The 23,038-nt window shown below is 37.9% G+C and overlaps 1 long non-coding RNA gene across 1 annotated transcript in view; it reads left to right on the top strand.

Moving 5' to 3' along the window:
* The window catches only part of LOC116784618, a 52,157-nt gene that overhangs the window by 18,805 nt on the left and 10,314 nt on the right, over positions 1 to 23,038 (top strand). The window contains exon 2 of the long non-coding RNA XR_004356170.1: positions 19,264 to 19,327. This is a non-coding gene — a long non-coding RNA (uncharacterized LOC116784618). The remainder of the gene's footprint in view (positions 1 to 19,263; positions 19,328 to 23,038) is intronic.

The raw sequence follows: 23,038 nt of genomic DNA, 5'->3' as shown, positions 1-23,038 counted from the left end.
TTCATGTGAAGCAGAGAAACGCTACATAATGGTCTTCTAATTTTTTTTCCTTTTGACAGCTAAATACCAAGTCATTGTGAATAAAACTCATTTGCCCAAACACAGCTTTCTGCAGCTGAGCTAATCGCCTTACTTCATTAATTAATAAAGAAAACTAGGCACTTCTGGGATGTAATTTGTTTCATACCAAAGTACATACCTCAAACATACAAGAGGTCGTGAGATCTGGTAGTTTCAAAAATTGTGACCTAATTAGGTCACTATAATTAGTTCAGGCGATGGGACAGACTGTTAAGGGTTAGGGGACAACAGATGACAATTTATAGCTTTACTTATTAAGAGGAACCTCAGTAATCAATATTTCCGTGTTTTGCAATAACTGTATTTCTCATAATTTCTGTCTTTTTATTTTTCCTTTGGGAGAGCAGCACCAGGATTCCTTTCTTTCCAGCTCAAATGTAACTTTCATCCATATTTTTGAAAGGCAATTCTACCCAGGAATCCCTCAGAATGAATAAACTGAAACTGAAAGATGTGTGACTCAAACAAATGCAATGGGCTCAAGACAGGACTAGCTGGATGCTATTTTATGAGCAATGCAGGAGATCAGATTAAATGATCCAGTAGTCCCTTCTAGGTTTAAAATCTATTAAAAAACCTGAACAAGTTCAACAAAATGTAATAGCATTTTACAGAAATTACTCTAAAACCTTTAAGAATTAATAGTCATTAATAGCCTTTTTATGATGTTTTTGCTATATATTTCTAGAGCAACAAATCCTACAGAGAGCGATTTATTTCTCTTCAAATTGATGATGTGATGGGTAAGAAATGTCCTTATTTGAAAGGTCAGCCGTGGTATAGCAAAAAAGCTTGTTTCCTAGTGTTGATGCCTCATATACATTTGCAATTAGGAAGAACAGTAATTTAGAAATAAGGGGGGGGATCTCCTTTTAACGTGAATTTTCAAAGCATCACTCTGCGTATCATTTAGACAACCCTTGGCTCTGACTGCTGTGTACAAATGCATCAGCCAGTGCATGTGGGCAGTGTAAGTCATTCAATTTTCCTACCATATAATAATAAAAAAACAAATGATGGTGAAGCCAGCATTTAGGTCTAGAGAAGGAAGCTGTGATAATGCCACGAATCCTTGCACTCAGGGATCAACAACGATGGCATACAAAGCAGACACAATGACAGGCAGATTCTTGCTTAGCGGATGTTGATCTGAGCCGCAGGCACATTTATTCAATCTTATTTTTATCTCACAGCTCTTGTACCCTGACTAATACCTTTAATAGAAAGAGTGGTGCTTTAAAAGATGGTAACTCAAGCCTATGGGAATTAAACACGTTTGAAAACAAGTTAATTCTTTTGGGTTAATATCACAGATTTCTGGCCTTTCTTCCTTCCCCTTATTCCCCTCAGTTATATCTGTTTTACATTTTAATGTAGTATATTGTACTGTAGAGACTGTAGTTTCAATTCATGCTAGTGAAAAAGAATAGAAACCCAGAGCTACTGCAATACTATATGCCTTCTGGGGATCCCTGTAGCCAAATGTGTCTGGAAAACTTCCTTTCATAGAATATAACTTCTTCATCATTCCTAGTAAGAGACATGAATAAACATCCCATAATAAAGTTAAATACCTGTTCTGCACACACAAACAAGTTTTTTTGTGACAGAAAAAATACTTTTTTATTGCTTTTACTAACATTACTGCACAAAGACAGAACTAAGAATTGTTCCTACAAATTTTATTTGTGGTGAGACATGGATATTTTGAGAAGATCAAGCATGGAAATAGAAGATTATTTCAATAATTTTTAATAATCAGACCATCACATTCAGGTTGGTTGTAGATAATGTGATGGTCTAAATTAAGAAAATTAGGAATGAAAACTGTCAGAAACAGAGTATTAAATAGGGAAAGAGTCAAGCCTCTAATCCCATTACAGTATTCACAGATACAAGATAGCCAATTCAGTGGCACACAAAACATGGACATGTTGACTCCAGAAAAACTTGCTGAGGCCAGTCACATGAGTAGAATAATAATTCTGTTGGCATGAACTCTGTATGTAAAATTGGCTCAAGAAAGATTTTCTGAACTGCTCAAGACTCAGAAAAACATTTCTGTCTGAAGTGCTTTAAAAGTAAATCATTATTTTTAGGTCTATATAACATCCTTGAACTATGGAGACTTTAAATGCTAGCAAAATTAAAGTATCTTTTAGGCATGTGCTGCTGCTGATGCTTAGTGATGCAAAGAGAAATGTGATAGTGCTGATAATGATACTCTTGCATAATTTTTTCCTCCATGTGAAAGGGACCAGGATTTGAATCAGAAGTGTGGGTATGCTGTAGCAATGCCCACAGTACCTTCCTAGCCCTGTGAGGGTTGAAATAGTATCAATATTCCTGTGAGATTTTGGTCCAAAATGGAGGAGAAATTATGGGACTGTTTATTGTTGTCAGAGAAGTAAGATACAAATTAATAAAAAAAGCAGCAGCACCAAAATGCTGCTGATCACAATTTGTGATATAAAATTGAAGTAGGCAGCCCAAAGGAGCTAGTGACAATAAGTAAATAACATTTACAAATATGCTGAAGGAAAAAAAAGGAAAAGTAAGAGAAGCAGTCAGTCTCTTGATAGATGACAAGGGTAACAGAAAACAGGGGGATGAGGCTTTGCACAATTCTCTTATCTTTCTGTCCTTGTTCTCACTCATGCATCCTAAGCTGGAAATGGGATCCTCTCATGTCTAATGAGAAGGGACAGATAGTAAAAAGAAAATAAGAAAAGCAGACATATTCCAGTGCCTTCACTGGTGCTTGTGCGAGCTTATCACCATATGGGGAACACAAAATCTGCAACCCTGTAGCAAAGCTTTAAATGCCTAGTAAGGCTTACAACACTGCAAGCAAATCCTGCCTTTCCTGCTGGATCTTGACATCTGGGCCCACTATCTTCCTACAGCACCTGCATCCTGATATAAATAAACATGTCACAGCCCTGCATGGGTGCTCCAGGACTGGACAGGTCAGGAGGCAGCAGCTCTCAAGCTTATTTCTGCCTCTGGTCTGGTTCCTCACCAGAGTTCATCTGCCTTTCTCCTGTAATGTGCTCCTGCACTACTAGTTCTCTAAAACTCTTCCACATCTGCTAGAGATGTGTATCCCATGAAAAGGGCATGACACACTTGAGTGACTTTTTTCAACTTCCCAGATTCCCTCCTAGTGTAGGTGAGACTTTTGGAGGGGAATAAACTACCATTACAACGCTCCAGTCCTTGTGTTTCCTTCCCTGCTGAGATCTCCCTGGGTGTCTTGGCATCAGACACCTACCCCAGCAGGCTCTGCCAAGATTCCCATTGCAGCATTGCCACAAAGCTTCCTTGAGCAGTCTGCCTTCACTCTTCACTTTCCCAGTATCTCTCCATTACTGCTTTTCCAGGACTCAGTGCCACTCCTCTCTCCTCCCTCCCCCTTCCTGCCTCAAAATCATTTTGACCCCCATTTTCCCAGCAGCAGCAGCTCCTATCTCCATGTCAGCTTGATGCCTCTGCCTGAGTTCTGTTGTTAACAGAAGTCACTGGTGTAACATACAATGACATGGTTATGGATTATGGAGCTCTATTTAGTAACCAAATCTTTGCTTTTCTCAAGTGGCAGAATATAAGTGAACTCAAAGTTTTGCCTTCTGTGGAAGTTTAACAGTGGAGGCAGGGAGCCACATATGTGTGGAAAGGAAACTGGAAAGATTTATGCAAGGAAGGTAATGAGATCTTGACAAATAGGGGAATTATCCCATAGAGGCTCTCTTTGCTGCTCAGACTGCCTTCCTTCTAGCTGGAACAGTGCTGGCCTCCAGGGCTGTTCAAAAGGGGTCTGTCTGCAGACCCACAGTGCTGCGGGAGTGTGACAAATGCAGCTAGAAATGTGCTGGCAGCTGGGACCTCCCTGAGCCTATGAGCTGCTTCCAGCCAGAGAAGAGTGGGATGGAAGGTCAAAGGAAATAATCTGGGAGGAACTTCAGGTGCAGAAGGTGCCTGGGCTGTCTGGACACTGAATGCTGGGTACCGATGGAGCCCAGGAAGGCTGTCCCACCTCCATGAAAGGAGCCAGCCAGTGGCTAGACTTGGGTTGACTCGGGTGGGGCTCGGTGCCCTGGTTGAGTCAGGAGAAAGCAGGTTTGATGTCCTGTTGCCTGCAGGGACAGCCTCCAGGAGCCTTTGTAAGGGAAGGTATGTGGAGCTGCTCAGTCAGCCTCAACAGACATAACCACACACTGTGTATGCCATTTGACCCTCACTAGCTGGTGTCAGCCCAACACAGCTATTCTGCTCTTGATAATGTAGCAAATTTATTCAGTACAGATTGCCATTGTTGTGGTCCAAGTTAGCCCTAGGAGCATGCTCAGACGGTGAAATTTAAGAGATCTGTGAGTGATCCCAGCAGCTGGTTGTTCACATCTGCATGGGCTGGTGCTCTGTAGCCTCTGTCACCCTCACTCAGTGCAAAGCTTGGAATAATCAGCAAGTAAAACCTGTAACATACTGAAGTGGATTAACTAATGCAAAGTGCTTTTCCATCCCTGATGCAATTTTGAGCTATTGCTCATTCTTCATTTAAATAAATACATTAAATTTTGTCCCACTAACATGCAATACCTTCATCTGAGTGTATGAAAGCTCCGGTTTGATCACGCATTCCTGTCCCTTGATCATGTGTTTGGAACATGTAGCACTCATGCATTGCTTCTATCTGTAGAAAAACATAGAGAAAAAATTGCAGTGAAAAGAAGTGAAGAATTTTCTGAAGTGAAATTCCCACAGCTATGTTGCTTAGCAGGACTGAGAACACAGACAACATAGAAACCATTACAAAAGAAAAACATGTTATTTGTGTTATACAATATGATAAAGTTAATACCTGTAATGGAATCTTAAATTTTGGATCTCATGATTTCTGTGTGTGTAACATTTTCAGAATTTGTACTGTGATAACAATCTTTTCCATTAATTTGCCATCTAGTTGCAAAACCAAAACACTGCTTTTGTTTTATTAGTTTACCTTTTATTTACAGCATTCCTGCTTCACCAGAGGTGTGTTAAATTATTAACAGGTTATGTCTGTGTTCATAGAAAAGCTAAATTGAATCCAGTACAATGTGGGCTTATTAAAGGACTGGCTAACAGATTTGCTTTGCCCACAAAACTGTGCACTGTGGTTTCAAATATTCTTTTTCCAATTAAAACTATTTATTTATTTTGATTTCTAGCAGTCATGGTGAATTCTTGCCAGTGGTATTTTTTTCCACAGAAATGATCTGTATTTTTGCAGGAGTAAAACTACATATTTAATTGGTTATTTTAACACCTCTAGTGCAATATCTCTGTGCTTTAATAGGGCTATAATTTTTAAATGTAGGTCCATTATTTTCTATGGCATGAATATTGGCAGACTTCTCAAGTATCTTGCTTTTCACTGGTATGTTTGATTTCACATTAAAATCCCTCTTTGTCCTTTTTTAGTTCCTGCTGATGACCCTTATTAACCAGAAGGATTTCTAGAGCTGAAAAGCTTATCAGGTTAGAAAGGGGCATGTTACAAAAATGTGTTTTTGTTGGAACTTAAAGCAACTATCAGGATAAAAAAAGAAAACCTGTTGTGTTGCATGGGGCTGCATTAAGATAAAGATAAGTATGCCATAAGTTGGATGACTCTTTTTCTAACTATTTTTTCTGCATGATGGGATAAAGTGCTAAGCAGAATCATTTAAGTTTTGCTCCACTAAAGGACATAAACCTGCAGTATCCTGCTTTCCTAGGAATTGACTGAGCCTGCATGTCAGCAGGTCAGATCTCCTAGATGGTGACAAGCAGGTAGTCTACCTACTTTCTGGATGTGTTTGGGGGAAACTCAGTTGAACTTTTGTCCTCTTTGAGACCTGGCTCTTTGAGTTGTGCCTCTTTAGATGGCAGTTCCATTCAGAATGACTTGTGTTAGCAAAATTTGGCCAATTGTGGTAAGAAAAATCAAGTGTTATATCATAAAATGCAGTGTGGCTGAAAAAAGGCTAGGGTTTGTGATACATTTAGCCACTGAATGTGGAACTCAGTGGGAAATGCTAAGGACAGAGGGCAAACATGATGTTTAGGTGTGTAAGAAAGGAATATCAAGTATGAATGGGAAAACTGGTGTTCCACTTTATTCAGTGTTGGGGAGATATTTGCTGGAATAATAATAAATCAGGCCAGAGTATCTACAAAAAGGATACTGAAAATGATGGAAATGTTAGGGACCTCATTACAAATCTTTCACCAAAAAAAGTTTTAAGTGTATAATATACCATAAATTTAGAGATGTAAGAAGCTTCATGTATTTTGATGCTCCAAAGAGGGTATGAAGAGGTGAACTGATTATGATTTACACTTATGTAAGGAAGATATTTTTGGAGATAGGTCTTTAGTGCAGTGGAAAGCCATAATTGGATACTATAGCCAGAAAATAAGATGGACAAATAAGATTTGTGGTTTTAGTATTGAGGGTGATCAATCCACAAAACTACTTAACTTAGAATATGCTGTCTTTTCAATTGCCTGATATCTTTGAATTAATAGTGAATATTTTTCTCAGATGTAGGCTATAGCTCGCTGAGACATTATAGACTTGATATAGGAGTCTATTGTTAAAGTTCTTTGGGGAAAGCTCAAATCACATCATATCATATAACCCATGATCTATGAATAATCTTGTGATTTATGAATCAGTTATGTGATCTTGGCCAGTTCTACATTTTGATTCCTGTTTTTATATGACCTATGTTTGGGTACAGAATCCTCATGTACAATAGTCTACAAAATCAGGCAGAGTATCAGCAACATTTCTTGGGAAAATATGTGACCTACTAATTTTTCTGATTTTCCAAAGGAGTCAAACAAATGGAAACAATGTAAGGCAAATGGACGTTGAAACCATTAACAATCCCTTCCTACTGACCTGACCAAGTGGTCAGCTGACATTTGACCCATTGTGGCTGGGTTCAGGGTCAACTGTCTCAGACTACACAGAGATGCAAAGAAGATATTTTTGATCAGTCTGGACCCCTATGAGAGTAGTTCAGGTTGAGTAGAGTATACAAGAGGATCTGCATTTCTTCCCTCTTTTAAACTTCATTCCTTTTAAAGTATGTCCTCTTTCAAATAATACTATAAGGGAGGAGTGGAAATAGAAAAAAACTCAGTCCTAGGAGGTTTTTTTCTTTGTATCCACTTAAACTAAGAACATAAGTGAGGATTAAGCTATCTGAACAAATCGAAGGCTGAGTCTCCATAAATTGAAACATGAATAAAAAAAAAATGAAAATTCCTCCTTTGCAAAAGTGTGTCATTATGTTGCTGGTGCTATTGGAAACACTCGTTTTATTCAAAAGCCTTCTTATAAAACCTTCATAAGAGCAAAAAGACAGCTTAGAAGCAGTCCCCATAAGCCATAATTGGAGAATCATAAATGTAACAATTATTTTTGTGTTCCTGGATTCTGTGCAATTTCTTTCCCTCATCAAGGATTAAAATAATGAAAAAATTGTAGTAATATTGTCAGAGAATGGTTCATACTTTAATTCAAAGTTTGTGGGCTAATCCTGGCAGTGGCATAACTACAGTGAAGTTTATTGAAGTTACTCCACAGAGGGATTAGATGCTGTTCGTCTCCCCATGTCTCTACTTTCCAGTCTGATAGGATACCTTTATGTAATCAGTCAGGTTTTTCAACCATGGTTGAAATATTGACTATATTGTTTTTAACATTTGAAGCTGCAGCTTAATTTTTATTTTGTTTCAGTAATATTTTTGTCAATTGGCAACATAGAATGGTGAGTATGTTAAGTTTCTGTTTAGGTTGCAAATGGGTAATGAATGTATACTCCAAGAGTAATCAGAAGCTGAACTCTAATAATTATGGTTAATACTGTTTGGAAATAAATTGTGTTAATTTTAAGGTTAGTGAAATTTAAATAGTCGATTTTACACTAAAAATTATGCTTGCAAGATCTTGAACCAGCCCCCATCTGTGATGAATACAATCACATCACCATGCTCTTATCTGTGAGGAAATCTCAGCTTCATTTTGCTATGGAATGCAATTTATGGCATGAAAATGTTATGTCCAAGAACTATGCACTCCTCCTTTCCAAATGACCAATACATGATTTTTGTTTTGCAGGTAATCCATTGGCTAAAATAAGAAGGAAAAAAGAAAAAAATAAAGAAAAAAAAAGAAATGGGGGTATTTCCAATTCTAAAGGTTTTTATGTATTACCAGTGAAGAGCGAGGAGAAGCATTATATTCTTAGACCCTGAGCACAGTAATATCTTCTGTGCCATCATGTTACAGAGGGATTACACGTATTTAGATATCCTTTATGGAATTTATGGCTTATATCATACTGCTCTTAACCCTAAGATGCAGACACACCTATAGAAGTAAAACTGATAACTGTGTACATTTATATGTCTTCTGATGCTTGGTCAGCTCTGCAGAAGCACAGCACAGAGAGAGTTTCCTGGAAAACACAACTCCTCTGAACTGTTCCAGTAGCAGCACGGAGTGCTTGTGCATCTTCCAGGGAAGAAATGGCCTTTTCTGAGGCAGATCTACAGGTATTTGCTTACTCTAGGGCAAGTGCACATTAACACACTAGGGTGGGAACAGGGGGAAGAATGAACTGTGTACGGCCACAACACAGGCTATTTACATTTTACCTTCTACAGGCCAGGCCGTAGGGTGTCATAGCCTATTTTCTTGTAGCAGCTCTAGAGCTCTAGAGCCTGCCCATCAAGCAGGAGGGGGAGTGTTACCTGACCATGGAGGGATAGCAAGGGATGGTCCCTCGATCTTTTGCAGAAAAATAGGATTGTGGCTCTTTGCCTATGAGGAAGCTTACAGGCTCTGGTGGTTACTCTAATGTCTATTGAGCATCTTTTCCCCCCAGTAGCCTTATTTACCTTTCCTGCCCCTATGTCCTCTTTGTCTCAGGCTCTTGACAATGCTGTCAGTTGGTGTGGCAGGTATGTTTACTCTCTTCTGTATTTCACTTTGAAAAGAAGAGAAGGACTTGGAATTGAAGTCATCAAAACCATGATTTTGACAATATGAAAAACTTACTCTAATAAACTATATGTAGAAAAAAAATAAATTCAATGCAGTAAGCGAATTATTGAAGTTTTGTGTCATTGTGGAAGCGTTCTGTAAAAGCTGTGACAGGGATGAGCAATATTTATTTTATCCTCATGTTTCATAATTTCTCAGACTGCAATGCCAAAAAAGCCTGTTAGGATCATCTAATTTGGACCCCTTTTGCATTAATAGAATTTCGTCCAGTAATTTCTGTGTCAAGCCTGATAATTTCTTTCTCCAAAGATATACTCTTTCAGCAGCTTTGTGCTTCTTAATGGTTATTGATTTAAGAATCCTCCATCCTGCTCTTAAAAATGCATTGTTTAGGGGAAGAAAAAGTACACTTTGTTTCTTGTCTGAACAAAATAAGCTTCTTTACTCAGCTTGGCATTCCTCTTCTGTCTCTATAGCAAGAAACTTCTGCATAGTAGCTCAGGGCATTTCAGGGAATATTCTCAACTGTTAGTGGAAAAACCCGATTGATTTCTGGTAACAACTGGGGGGAAAAAAACCCACAAAAAAAAGAGAAGAGAAAACCTGAATACTTGGCATACCATTAGCAGATTCAGCAGCTTCATTCACTACTCTAATTGTTTATAGACCAAAGGATAGATTGATAGCAATCACTCACTTTTTCCAAAATAATTATACTGTCCACATCAGCTTTGCTTATCCTCACAAAACAGTTTGAAGAGGTGACTCCCTAAAATACTTATTCCTCAGTCAAAAAGATGGGAAAAAAGCAGTAATACTAGCACGGCATGAATTTTCAGAAGTGCATTTGTGGAACAAGAAGTATGATCTGGAAGCATCTATCAGCTCTCAGAGCTATATCATTGGTGTTAGTGAGAGTTGATGGAGTGAGTCCTATGATTGGAGTGCTGGGATGGAGGGTTATAGGCTGCTCAGGAGGAATAGGCAGGGCAAGTGAGGAGGAGGTGTTACACTGTATGTAAGGGAGAGGTTTGATTGCACAGTCTTTAAAGTTAGTGATGATGTAGTGGAGAGCGTCTGTGTGAGGATTAGGGGGATGGAAAACAAAGGAAATGTTGTAGTGAGTGTCTGCTACTGATTGCCCAGCCAGAATGAAAGCACTGATGAATTATTCTGTAGGCAATTAGGAGAAACTTCTGAATTGGTAGCCCTTGTCCTTATGGGAGATTTCAACTTCCCAGACGGCAACTGGAAATATCATACTGCTGTGATGAACAAGTATTAGAAATTGAAGTTTATAGGAGATAACTTCTTGTCAGAGGTATTCAGTGAGCCAACTAGGAAAGATGTGCTCCTAGACTTGCTATTTATGAATACAGAAGGACTAATTGAGGATGTGATGGTAGGTGGCTGTCTTGGCCACAGTGATAATGAAATGGTTCAGTTTAAAATTTTCAGAGTGATGAGAAAAAAGGACAGCAGAGTTGCTACACTGGACTTCAGCAGAGCAACTCAGGCAGTTGGACTAGATGATGATTATAGGTCCCTTTCAACTGGAATAGGCTGTTGTATTCTATTTGATTAAATGTGGTTGGGAGGAGGTCATAAAGGACCTCCTGATAGAGGTAGGGAAAGGAAGGATTGAGGACTCCCACATGAGTACCATTGGCTTGGCCTAACGAGCCACTTAGAACAACTTTTTAGAAGGTTTTATAGGTGCTACAGTCACACTGTTCCTGTGAAGCACCATATGTGCCTGCAAGGCATTAAACACTTTGCATACACTGATAGTGGCAGGAGTGCAAGTTGGAAAACATCCTTCCTAACAAAATCCCAGGACTGGTAGGATCAAAGTAATATGTTTCAGCAATCTAAATTTTTCAGATCTGAGTTTTGCAATGACAGTTATTTGTGCTGCTGGTTCCTGTTCCCTTTTAGACTGGAGTCCCTCTGGTAAGAAGATGGAAGAAGCAAGGAGGTTCACAGCTCTACCTAATCAGTTCGAAAGAGAATATAAGACATAGAAAAGAAATGGAAAATGTCCACTGTGAATACTAGAGGCATTTATAGTAAAATACATTTTCATACATTTCTTTATATTTCAGCTATAAAGTGGTGTAATATTCCAACCTAACCGTCTCTGGAGTTAGGGCAAAAAAACCCCCCCAAAAACCTTAAGGAACAGCAAAGTAAACAGTGCATGTGAACAGCTGTGCTGCTTACGTGTACATTTGGTTTTACTCATTCAGTTACAAATGGGAAGAGAAAAGAGCATAAGGGATAGCAGTTGGCATAAGCCATACTGTTTGCCATTCTTCATTGCTTATTTCACATCTGTTGGGAAGGATGCAACAGGCTTGGCTGGACCTGATAAGCATTGTCCAGCAAAGGAGCCTATGATAGATATCACCACTGCATTTGTGATTGAATATTGGCAAATGTGCTATCATATTACAAGGTGAATGCTGTTCTACAGATTTGTAGCTAACAAACAATATCAGACCAAATAATTGCTGGTAAATACATCTTAAATTTCACCAAATCAATTTGCATATAATTTTTACTATTAGAATTTGATATTATGTATGTAAAGAATTTGATACAAGATTTCATTCCTCTGGAAGTTCTTATTTCTCTTAAGTCATAAACTACAAAGTCCTTGTGTTTTTATTTGTTTTCATTATGGGGCCATCTTTTGGTATTTCTAATATATACTTCTTAGCTTTCACCTTTGATCTTCGTAATTTCTAGGTTTTTAAAATTTTATTGTTCATTATTACATGTTTTAGTGATGTCAATGAAAGGATAATATCACTTTCAGTGGCCTAGTGGGAGCTTATTAGTTTACCACCCTGAGAATTGCAAATAAATAAGCCAGTAAATAAATATTATGGAGCAATTGTTGTGTGTTCATAGCTAGAGGTTGTGACTAACTCTGTTCTAAAGTTGATTATAATGTCCTCCTTCACAAGAAACTTCACTAAAACCAAAACAAGGTGCCTAATAAATCACACATGAAGTGTCTTGCTGGCGGTTAATTCACTGTTCAGGCTTTGAGGATACTCTAAACAAGGCTGCACTGGAGTGCAATGGTAGTATTTTCTCTCTTCATATACTATTTCTCCTTTTTTTTTTAAATTGAATCCTCAAAATTATTTTCTTGAGTAGTGCTAAATTTATGTATGTAAACTGAAGCAGAAAGAATGACTTACAGTAGTCAGAATCACTCTTACAGTAGTCAATGGGGCATAAAATAATTGGTGGTATAGCAGTTTGCACTCAATCTTTTCTTCTCTCTGTCACTTCCCACACTTCATTATAAACTAGTCATATCCTTGAAATGAAAAACATACTCTCCAGAAAAGGGCAAAGCAAAAAAAAATGTTTTTATCTGTCTTTCACCCTTTCATTGTTTTTTTCTTAGTCCCAGTCTTCATTAGAGGATATTTCAGTATTCCTTTATCACTAGTGCATATTCTCATTCACATCACTATGCAAACTTAATGCTTCAAATACTCCTTTTTTATTTTTTTTTTAAGCAAAACCTCCCTTTTAACCAAGCCTAGCCCAAGCCACACTTGCCCAGAAAACCTGCAGCCTAGATGAACCTATGCTGAGAACATCTCCCTTTTTTCTCTAACATCTCCCTGGGTAAAAACAAATTCTAATTCACTGCAGGATGCTCCCTTATATCGCTTCTTCCCACATCTCAACCCAAGAGGCATGACTCATGTCTGCAGGGGGCTACTTCCTAAAAGGAGGTTGAGGTGACTGGCTTGGATGTGCATGGCTGCTGTAGGTCACTGGCATATGAACATAAAGCTCTGCAGCTGAGATCCTCCATCACTCATAACGAGGCAGAATGCACCATTTTGCTCTTATGCCTTTGGTGTGCCCCATTTTTCATCATTGTGAGCATTTCTGGCCCTGTGTCAAGAAAGACATGGAAGAGTTAGAGGAGATGCAGAGAAGGGTGAGTAGAATAATTAATAGTCTGGGGCAGCTGCCTGATGAGGAGGGGTTAGAAGGTGTGAGATACTTCAGCTGGAGAGGAAAAGGCTGAGGGGGGATAAGAGTGCGGTTTCTGAAGTCACTAAGGTGCTAGGTAAGATAAAGGCAGAACTGCTGGTATTCACCAAATCCTATGCTATTGGATCTAAGGACAGCATCAGAGGCAGGAATGTACCTTCTGGTACACCTACAGCAATAGCTGTGGGTGCTGGGAGTACCTGAAGAAAGAGCAGTAGAAGGAAGCCTGGCTTGTGTGTTTTCCTTAGTAGTGTATGTCTTCTTGTACAAGTCAGAAGCATGATACTGGGGTAAATGGGTTACTGGTGAGACCCAGTGGGGCACATCTTAACATTTCCCTCCACTGACTATGTAAGGAATGAAGAATAACTGTGGTCCTAATTTCTATTTCCTAACCCTTAATATTGTTTGGCATCAGTTCCAAGTGGGATGCTCTGGAAGCAGCTACCTCTGATGTTGGTCTGACTTTCTGGAATTGCAGGAATTTGCCAAGAGCTCTCTCTTTGCTAGTGAGGTCAGCCTAAATGACCTGGGAGAGAGCAAGTTCTCTCTCCTCCTAATGAAATCAATGAGAATTATGGGCACTGAGTGTATTCCAGCAGGTGTTCAGCATTCCACAAGGTCAGGCACTTGGTTAATAGACTGAAACTTTATAAAATGGTGTATGCTATTAGCAGCCAGGGATAAAAATCAAAGGGTAGAGAAGGACATTGGGCAGAGCTGTCAATTACATATTGGAACAAGAAGAGAGAAACTGTCTGTAGCACTCGGAGCTGAAGGGCTTAGACAAAATAGAAAAGGCTGCTAATATTTGCTGCTATCAAATTTATTCTGCCTTTCGGAATACTACGTATTTTTAGTAGTGAAAAAAAAATTCTGCAGCATCAAATGTATTAAAGAGTCATCAGTGCACAGTCATATTGCTCAGTGATACTGAATACAAACCTGCTTCCAACTTTGCACATATTCAGGCTCAGGTTAGCCTTACATATTTAGGTGAAGTTGACTTGTTTTTGAACGCTTACCTGCATGAAATAAGCAAGTCTGAAAAGTCTTTTCAACTCTGGTCAAAAAAACAGTCTATAAAGTTTTTGAAATTACTAAAGCAACTTCATGGAGCTGGTAACCTCCATTTAACCATTTTGTCACACCAATCATATTCGCTAAACTTAATTTATAGCATCTATACAAGACTGTGTCTCACAGTAGTGTAATTAAATTCATAGAAGCTTGTCATAGTTTTAACTTTGTAGCTGGGTGTAGCATTCAATAAATAATACCAATCTCATACCACAAATTGACTCTAATGCAAACAGATACAAGAATCAAGCCTGTTCAGAAAAGACCATTAGCCATATAATGGAAACAAAAACTGAGTTAGTATTGCTTAGCTAATCAGCACATGTTTTATTATCCCATTCCTTTTTTCTCTAAGTTGTAAGAGACCAAATCAGAGTTTAAGTTACCAAGTTCAGATTAATTTTTCTTCAAAAACTAAAGCTTCAGCTCTCAAGGGCTGTGGAGAACCATCCCATACCTCATAGTCTGGGGGAGGCTGAGCATCCTCTGCAGGCAGCAATCGGTAATGCTGAGGTTCTCAGCATCTGACAGCAGCAGTGGAATGCTAATGGCAATATTGCTCTCTGAGAATCAATTAGACAAGAAATATTGGCAATTAGTAACACAAACCCTGTGATATTGCTATAATTGGTTTGCAATATATTAACATTGGTACATTCATAGTTCCTTCATTAAAAGTGGCTGTGAAATACATCTACTTTACATCAGAACTGTAGTGGTGGCACGTTTTTCCACCCATCTCAAACTCTCTGGGCCAAGGAGGATATCCCTCAAATGTCCTTCATTTTAACTCCACACAGGACTCCTTTCATTGTGCTGGGGTAATGTAGCTTTTTAACTTCCCAGGATCAGGCAGGTATTCCTTTAGGCTCATATTTGATTACTGAGCCTGTGAACACTTCAGGGCATGCAATATCCATTGCCATAGCACAATGGTTTTCTCACTTGTGCTGAAGCTGTTGAGTGCTCCTGCAATAGGAAAAAGATTATATTTTTCCAGTTTCCTAATCATCTGATATTGCATTCTGGTATCAAAACTCCCCTGAAGTAATTGTTCATCTTTCTGATCCCTAATTGCATTTATCAACTCACTATGAAACCTATTGCTACCTGGAGCTTTGTCTTTCTTTATCCGAATATTTTCTCACAGCTATTTTCATAATCTGCAAAAGCACCTACAAAATATATCCTTACAGGAGGCCCTGTTAGTATTCTTCTTAACAAATAAAGAGAAAAAAAGTCATTCAGTTTTTATGTTACATTCAAAATTACTGTTAATATGAAAGAATGTTTTTTTTTAGCATACAAATCCCATGCGGCACTGTAGTTTGTGAGATAGAAATTGTTTCTGTATTATTAAGTTCATGCTGTTTTGAACTACAGAATCACTTCAGTAATATTTTTCTTGGAAAATCAATTATATATGAAATTGTGTAGCAATTTAGTAACATAAACCCAGGTAATAATATAATTAAATATTTGCTGCATGAGGTATTTTGTATGCATCTTAATTATGTACCTTTGCTTGCTGACTTGTGTCATATTTATAACCTTTGGGTAGGTTTACCATCAAGTGGGTAGGAAAATAATCAAAACTGAAAACATAGCTAGACTTCAGTTGTAATTTGAAAAATGATTGGTATCTAGACATTTGTTGCCAGTGGCACTGTGAATTGAGGAAACAGAAAAAATATTCCTCAGCACGTAAATTTTACATGATAATGTGAGCAATAAGACCGTAAGCATCCAACTAACTATGTTTTAAGTATTTTAGGCCAGATTGGTCTAAGTGTTGTAAATAGTTTGACTGTGGCAGAGTCAAATTCTTCATAATATTTCTTTGGTGTGAGTCAAATTCTTCATAATATTTCTTTGGTGTGAGTCAGCTCTTAATTAGATCCTTTGCTTTATTGTTCATTTTAGTGAAAAAGACTTTGGGAAATATTCTTCCTAGATAATGTACAGTAGTAGACATGTACAGTGAGTGATTCCATTTTTCTTCTTTTATCAGAAATAATTTCTTCCGTTTTTAAACCAGGAAGATCATCTTCGTACATCTTGGGCTAGTTGTTTTATTAGGAGCTGTAGACGATGAAATCACCACAGTCATTTTCAGCATCACTGAAGTAAATGAGACAAGACTTAGCCAGCTAGCCAAGTGAAGATCTCAGGCTTATATATCAATATTTGTCAAAGTATTTACAGACTTTTGGAGTCTTTAATTAGCTGCTGTATGTTGAGGATACAGTTCAGTGAAGACAAACACACTGTATTCCCTTCAGTAGTTGGATGAGGTTTACTGCAGTCCTAACTTGAGGATTTGTTCTGTGTTGCAAAACAAATCAAGCGCACTGTGATTATAGCTCCTCATTAATCACTTTCCGCATTGTTTCCTTACCAGCCTTAACAAATTTTTTTCTCTAAACTTTTAAATTAAGCCTAAAATCCCTCAAGGGGACGTGTCTCCAGTACTCAGTGAGCTTGGGCACTTTTTTAAAGAGGACTGCTTCACTACTTTTGTCTGATTTTAGGTGGGAATGTTCACCACTGAGTAGGTGCCAAGTTTCCTGTTGTAGTCACTGCTGATCTAACTAAGACAAATCAAGATCAATGGACTTTATTCATCTGACCAAACACAGGCCGAAAAAGGTGCTTTCTGAACTCCTCTGATAAATTCAGATGTACTCATCTCTGCTGGTAGACCTAAGTATGACACGAATACCACTTTTGGTGCATAAAATATAGGCAAAAGTCAGATATCTAAGTTAGGTAGAAGTGATCTTTAAACTTTACCATTAGAAGAGGAGCCTGTTGTTCAAGGATATATGATGAATACCTCATGTGGCAAAAATATGTCTCAAGTATTGGTAGAGTTGGTTCTGTGGTCCACCTGCCTGTTTACTCATTTTGAACTTTCTGCCTTTTTTAATTATATAAAGTTTATACATTATGGTTTCCTTCCACCCCTAGGGCTGACACGCCCTGCTGCAACCTTGACATTCATGATTTCTTCACCACATTTCTCCAGTCTTACATCCTTATATACACCTCTGAGACAAGAAAAAAAACAGATTTGCTTTATTGTCTCATCCTTTGGGAAAAGAGAAGGAATAGAGAAGAATTTTTTGTGACCTTCCAGCAGCAACACACTCTCCCCTAGAACTTGCTTTTTCTATAACTAAATTCAGCTCACAGTATGCTTGCTATTAGAGGCCAATGAACTATTCTATACTGATACTCAGCTGAAGTCAGTGTCAAATGCTGTACTGGACAACTGCTAGGGATGGCAAGTCCTTGTTTTCTTTGGAGAGTCCCAGGTATGATTTCATTTATCAGTATTACAAAAGGTTTCTTCTGCAAGTAATGTTGGATTTCACAGATTCTCAAAAGGACAGCTTCTCCTGTAATAATGAGTAGCCCGATTCAGTTTTATCCAGAACATCCTGAATGCACTCTTCTTTTTGCCTACTGGCTTTGTTCAGGCTTTGCTTTTTTAATTAGTAATGTTTCTTTTATTTACAAGTATTGTTATCACTCTCTTCTGTGATATTTCACTGGAATTTATCCTGGAAAAGTTCTACCAGTTTGTTCAAGTTCTTACCACCAATCTCTTCCTAAAAGGTGTTGGCTTGAGCTGTGGTCTATATTTTTCTTTAGGCTTTAATACTTGAAAGAACTAAATAGAGCCCAGATGTCCTAGATGCTTTTTCTGATGTAGGTATTGCAAGACATCTCCTTCTTTCCCTACTCATCTCAGTCTTTGATTTGGTATATTTTCTCTTCATTAAGTGTAGTGTATCAACCTTAATATCTACCTCCAGTAGCACTATTTAGCTCCTTTTTAAGTGCATAGTATTGAATTTTCTTCCTTTATCTACAGTGCATACTTATGTACTTTCTTCTAGGCATCTTTCTCCTTTTTAAAAGTCACATAACTGATGGGTTATTTTTGTTTTCCCTGTTGGGCCTTTTGAGTCAGCATTAAGATGTTCTTTTAGATTCAAAATGGATCTTGACTTGAGTTGGAAGAAAAGAAGACTGGAAGAAAAAAAACTCACTACTGCAACATTTTAGATGTCAACTTTCTTCCTGGTGACCCCCTACAATACAACATGTCTCTACTTACTCATGTAGCCCTTTCTAGTAGACAATAAAAATAGTTTGGGATTTGTTAACTAATTGCACATGCTTGATGAAAAAACGAATGACCCTACCTACCATTATGTAAAAAGAAGAGGTATTAAAGAGTAGTTCTTCTTTAGATCTCTGCCTTGATTACACGACCTATTAGGAAAAGCAGCTATGAACTGACTTTTGGTTAAGATAACCAAGTACACAAAAATCTTCTTCTCTTTGTATCCACAGTCAAAAATTTGTATTTACAAATAACAGAAAAGCTCCACACAACAATCTGCAACAATTAAACTTGCTTTTTGGCCAGTAGAAAAGTAATTTATTTTTCTGATCCAGAGGAAAGAAGAAAGAATTAATGCAATCAAGACAGGTATCAGGACATCATCTGAAGTTCCAGGACGTCATTTTAGATCCTGGTAAATCATTCTTCAGATGCCACTGCATAAGAAGCATTTGATACTAATCTGTTTCTCTGACCTAAACCAGAATGCCAACAACGGTAGATACCCCAATTTTCTGTCTGTTGGAGCAAATAAACATTGAATGGGTTTCGAGCAGTTCTCCAGTTTCAGGCAGTTGGGCAGCCCAATGAGAAATCACAAAAGTAGGTAAACACAATAGATTGATGCTGAGGACGTTTAGGGTGAGTGAGATCTTCTAGTTTGTACATGAGGCAGCCAGGTAAATTAATAAGGGAAATTGACAATCATTTATACATGTCAGCATCAGCAAGCATCTCAGCAAAACTGTCGGTGAGAGGTTAAAGCTCATCTGCCACTGGGACGACCAGAAGCCAAGCTAAAATTATTCATTTTCAGACACTGTTTAGGTACTTTGTTCACTGTGGAGGCAAAAGACCTTCTTTTTCTTCTTTTTAATTTTTTTTTTTTCCGCAGGCAGAAGCAATAAATCACCTAGGTTAAGAAGACCCAGCTAGCCCAACATAGATCGATTTCATAGGTAAGTCGATGGGCTACTAATAGAATTACAACTACCTGTCAAAATAGGGAAAACCTATCTGTGACAGTGACAAAGGGCAAATCAATTGAAGAAGTGTTGTGGGCTCTCTTTACTTTTTTTTTTTTTTTTTTTTTGAGACATGGATGCAAAGTACAAGTGTGTCTTTCGAAGTCTACAACTGTGACAAACAGCAATGTTTATCCCTTTACAGGAGCCATCAGTCCTGCAGTACTGAATTATGTGGTCACTTTGTTTCTACTGCAATCACTAGGTTACTCCCATGAAACAAAGCTAAAGAGCTGCATCCAAAGCTATTTGAGCAGTTTCTCATGTATTATGAAAGCTATTTAAACAGGTTTTATTAACAGCTGTTATAATGTGCTCCAGGTGAAAAACCTTGGCACATTTTGTTTACCACAAACTGTTTTTTTTTTCAATTAAGCACATGAGTTTTCCAGTTTCAGGTGTTTTTTAGTGTTTGTGCAGCTTAAGCAGAAAATCATTTACAACAATGTTGTTGGCTCAGAAATGGTGTTTTAATTTGCTGTAATTAGATAAAAATTGAGTAAGTGAACAGTAGAAAGTTGCTGCAACACAACTCTGCTGCCCGTATAGCATATGTATAATATCTTACTTTGGTACTTTACCTATCTATGTTAGAGATTAAAAAAGTTATATGTAGTTGGAAATGTAACTACAGTATATACATATTGATGAAACAGTTTGTGATGGCTCTGCAAATATCATGGTTGAATACTGAAGTTGTGAGATATTTACGGAGTCATGCCAGCACAGGCTTCTGCTCTGCTGGTAAAGCTCCAAAACAATGAAGAAATAGCACAGGAAAATAAGTAGGGTGGCAGTCCTTATTATCCTCTCACTGCAGACATTCCTGGGTCTAAAGCTACCTCTGACTTTCTATGGAGAAGTCCACATATTTTTATGAACTTTGTATACATGAGCGAATGACAGCTTGGAATAAAACTGTAATCAAAATTAATTATCTGGGAGTCTTATCCCATTGCTTGGGTATATAAACTGAAGAGGTATAAGTCGTGGTTTCATTTCCTAGTGTATACCAGTTTTGACAAAGATCGGGTGCCAGAAAACTGTACTGCCAAAATCAAATAAAACAAACAGTTGCATTCTCCAAAATTCATTCATATAGTTTCTTTCAAATATATGTATATGCATACACATGCTGACTAAACTGGGAAAGCTTCCTTGAAGTCAATTGAATTTGCATTTAAATAGATGATAAAACTTCCATTGACTCCCAATGAGGGCAGGATTTCATACAGTGCAATTAAACCAGACTATAAGAGGAGTCAGGGTCAAAATTCTCAGACCTGAATATATTACTTTTCTTACATTTCTTTGCTAGCTTTACCTATATAAAATCAATGCCCAGCTGTGCCCTTTATCATAGGCTGCAGCTTCTATTGACTTTGTTGGGTCCTTCAAGCTTCCGTGAGTATGGCAACAGTGTCTCTGGAGGCAGAACTGTGTTTTAAATTCTTTGGAGCAAGGAATAAATCATAACATTAATCTTTTTGTAGAGCATTCTATGCATTTTTAACACTGTGATTTTTAATAGATAGTAATAATAGCAATTTTGAAGTACCCTGCAGATTCTAGTAAAGGACTTTTCTTCAGAAACACTATCCCCTGCTGCTATTTTGCAAATCTTCTAATTCATTACCACATGGAGTGTCCTATGTGTGCAACATTTTTTTACTTCAAAACAGATAAATCCATATATTTTACCAACAAAGGTTCCATGACAGCATGTTACCATTTCTTCTGTGTGGGACTACAGCTACTTTAATTCATTTCCAAATAATGTTAGTGGATAATTTAAAGATAATGAATAAGTAATTTATTTAAATCAAGCATTTAGATTAACCATCTGTATTTCTAAGCTTATAGATGCTAGAATATTTTTCCTGAATAGTGTCTTCATGATATGGCTTATTCAGAGAGTCACAGAATTCCTCAGAAAGTCCCATCATCCTTAAGTTATATAGATGTGAGAAGTGTCTTCGCATGCCCAGCATGACATGGCTGTAGATCTTTGTGCTGTACAGACCTCAGGAGCCCAGTGGACAGTGGCTGGACTGGCGGTTCACAGCTCCTATGGCAGGGCAAACAGTGGGGAAGCTGTTGCTGAAGCTCTCAGAACAAATGGTATGAAGTTAGATCCAAGCACTGAATGATAACAGTGAGTGTCTGTCTGCCATAGACCATGGCTCTTTCTGGAACCTCGCTCACTTCAAAAGTGGGAAAACTCCAGAAAAGAGGGCAGATGGTCCATTAGTTTCAAACAGATATATAAAAAACTAGGTAGCCAAAAGGAGTTTAACAACAGTTTTGTATTGAAACTCAGAAAAGAGCAATTAATTACGGCTTTGTCATCATGGCTTCAGAGTGCATCTGGTTTATGCAGCCCAATTTACATTGCATGTGTCACTTCAACTTTGATCTATGTTTTATAAAGTAAGGCTTAGAACTCAAATCCTTTCATGGGAGGGTTGCCATGAACTTTTAATGTCTCACAAATAAGAAAGATTGAAGGAGAGTTTGTCTCTCTAGAAGTGCCAGAAAACGTAGTTTTACATGTCTGAGGAAAATGATTAGGGAAATAGGTTATTGAAACACTGAATCCTAAAGTATTAGCACAACAAATACCCTGCCACCATGGGTCTGTGCCTCAAAAACTTGGCATCTTTGTGCAGGATTGTACCTGGGAGAGAAAGCTGCTGGGCATAGAATGTGTAAGCACTGCCTTCTGCTCAGTGTTCAATCACTCTTGTGGTTGTGTTTGGCCCATTTTTATAAACTATGTGTTTTAAGAGACATTATGAACACTTGACTAACAAAGGTATTCACTTTTATTAAATAGAATTTCAGTGAAATATGTCTTGAGAGGATATATGACCCTTTTAGGGCAGGAACAACTATTAGTTACTATAGAAGCCTAGAAAATATTTGTTCAGTGCTCTCTTAAGCACGTAGCCTGAATGCCTCACAAACACAGTGTCACCATTATAAATTAAGCAGAGACAAAGCGCCTGACTATCTTCTATTGTTCTGGTTTGATACACAAAGTCCTGTGAATCTCAGGGCTTTTCAGTAGCATCAAGTCAGCACAACACAGTGGAAAATCAGGTTGGAGGGATATTCCTGGTATTTATTAGCCCTTTTGAGAAGAGGTCATGCCCTCAACCCCTTTGGAGGATTATGCTTACTAGATCAAGCTTTAAAAACACCAATATTTTAATGTTTTGATTTAGCATGTATAGCATATACTGAAAATATACTAAAATACCAAGGGTAAAAAGCCTGGAATCAGCTTTTAAAGGACATCTTTGGAGGCTATTGCACCATTCAAGGTCTCTGAGGTATTCAGCACTTGCAGTGCAGTTCTTACCAGAACCGCAGATTTGCACTGCATTTTGAAGGAGCCGAAGAGCTCTGTGTCTCCTCTATGTCAGCATTTGGCAGATGATCTAAAATGACACTAAGCACTTAATAATATCAAGTATATCTGAAGGATTTTAGGCATCTTATCTGCACACTCAGTTGTTTTTGGTCATTTCATTGCAATTTTCAGATGAAAATGAAATTAAAGAATGTGAGACAAAACGAGGAAAGCATTATTTTTTTACTACATTTTTCAGTTGTAGTGCTACTTAGAAAAAAAAAAACCAC

The sequence above is a fragment of the Chiroxiphia lanceolata genome, chromosome 3 (assembly GCF_009829145.1).
Source record: "Chiroxiphia lanceolata isolate bChiLan1 chromosome 3, bChiLan1.pri, whole genome shotgun sequence".
NCBI classification, from domain to species: domain Eukaryota; kingdom Metazoa; phylum Chordata; class Aves; order Passeriformes; family Pipridae; genus Chiroxiphia; species Chiroxiphia lanceolata.
The sequence above is the reverse complement of the archived record's forward strand: the minus strand, read 5'-3'. Positions and strand labels throughout refer to the sequence as shown.